Source organism: Octodon degus, unplaced genomic scaffold (genome assembly GCF_000260255.1).
Source record: "Octodon degus isolate 3935 unplaced genomic scaffold, OctDeg1.0 scaffold00255, whole genome shotgun sequence".
NCBI classification, from domain to species: domain Eukaryota; kingdom Metazoa; phylum Chordata; class Mammalia; order Rodentia; family Octodontidae; genus Octodon; species Octodon degus.
The window spans coordinates 1,573,789-1,575,806 of NW_004524831.1; the positions used below are offsets into that span (position 1 = coordinate 1,573,789).

The 2,018-nt window shown below is 44.1% G+C and overlaps 1 pseudogene; it reads left to right on the forward strand.

Annotated features, from left to right (window-relative positions):
- LOC101573708 overlaps positions 1–1,662 on the forward strand; it is a 5,575-nt pseudogene extending 3,913 nt beyond the window's left edge.
- The last annotated feature ends 356 nt before the right edge of the window (positions 1,663–2,018 follow it).

Consider the following 2,018-nt stretch of genomic DNA (forward strand, 5'->3'; position numbering starts at 1 on the left):
AATAGTAGTCTTTCAGTTATTCTTTTGTGTTCAGCAGCAAAATATTTCCATTATCACACTCTACAAATGGACTTCTCTTCCACCCAATGGGTCATGATTCCATCTGAGTCTACAGGGTGGATTTCAAAGAAATAGCTGTCCCACAAGTGACACTTAGCCACCAGTAACTCTCATGGTCATTATGCATGTCCACAACACACTAGAACTCTGTGTGATATTGTATCCTCAAACTGTTAGAAGTGCTGGTCATTTATTTGCCATTCCAGTATTCATCTTATGTTTTACTCTTAGTACTTCTTTGCTATCATGAAAACTTTTTCTTAGTTCAATTGTTTTGAAACATTTAATTTTTAATTGATTAGCATTTAATTTTCTGAATATTGCTTAATCTTAATTTTCATTCTAAGATTTATACTGTATCTTTGACTTACAATTTATTTTTAAAAGACATCATATGATATATTCTCCTAGTATTAGAAACTTTAAAAAGTATATTTCCATTTTTTGTTGACTTCAAAAAAAAAGATTATGAATAAAAAAAAGAAAGAAAAGAAAAAAATATATAATTAGGACAGGGCCTACAGGGTCTAACTAAGTAGATCGGACCCGTAGTGATCCCTCTGTTTTCAGCCCCCGAAGTGCTGGGATTGCAGGAGCCTGGCACCACATCCAGTCTCAATCAAAGTCTTGGGACAGCACCGCGCGGGCAGCGGAAGTCGAGGAGCGCGCAGCCGGCCAGGGGCAAGTCAGCTTCCAAACAGTTTAACAATGAGGTCCTGAAGGCCCACAATGAGTACCGACAGCAGCACGGCGTCCCCCCACTCAAGCTCTGCCAGAAGCTCAACCGAGAGGCCCAGCAGTATTCTGAAGCCCTGGCCAGCACGAGGATCCTCAAGCACAGCCCAGAGTCCAGTCGTGGCCAGTGTGGGGAGAACCTCGCGTGGGCGTCCTACGATCAGACAGGAAAGGAGGTGGCCGATAGATGGTACAGTGAAATCAAGAACTACAACCTCCAGCAGCCTGGCTTCACCTCAGGGACCGGACACTTCACAGCCATGGTGTGGAAGAATACAAAGAAGATGGGGGTGGGGAAGGCATCTGCGAGTGACGGGTCCTCCTTTGTGGTGGCTAGATACTTTCCAGCAGGGAATGTCGTCAACCAGGGCTTCTTTGAAGAAAATGTTCTGCCTCCAAAGAAGTAACTTGTCAAACATAACAGGAAGGTGCGAGACTGCGACCATGGAGCAGAAGTGCCCCAGAACAGTGAGAGCCCAGCCACGTGTCTGTCCCCGCGGATGTATGTGCCTGCGTGTGTGTACGTGTGGGCGTCTCCCGTGCACACACTGGGCATACAGCTCGATATTAAAGGAATGACTAGCATCTGAAGCCTCTACCCGGAGGGTTATCCAGACCACAGTTATTTGGATTTGGAGAGGGTATCAGTTTTTAAATTTTTTAATTATTTTTAAAAGCATTCTTCTTTTGTACCTTTTTTTACTTCTAATACTCATCCGTGGACATTTTGTATTCCAAACAGCTGTGACCCCAAGGTGTGAATTTATGTGATCTTCATGCATTGTATCTACTTTTGCTAAACATTTGAATATTTAACCCTCATTTCAATGTGACATAGCTTTAAACATAATATAAAGCAGCTGGCATAAAAAAAAAATGGAGCAGCCTAGGGCTCCATTTCATCGAATCATTGAGATTTCTCAGTTGTAAGACATGATGTCATCCTGCATGCCTCCTGAGATCCCCTGATGGGATTGCCAAAGAACAAATAGAGAAAATAGCTCTACTTTCTTGTTTTTTTCAGCCTTTAAGTACCAACCTAGTACCAGCACCACCCTTGCCACCCCACACACCCTTTTTTCTTGAACCTTTCTTCATTTCAGAGCTCAGTGTGGGAGCTCTACTGGGGAGTTCTGATAAGCCTGAAATGCCTTTCCCGCCCTTGCTGAGTGGCCAGCCTGATCTGGGAGGGAGCCCCCACAATGCCTGGGCTCTGGGCCAGG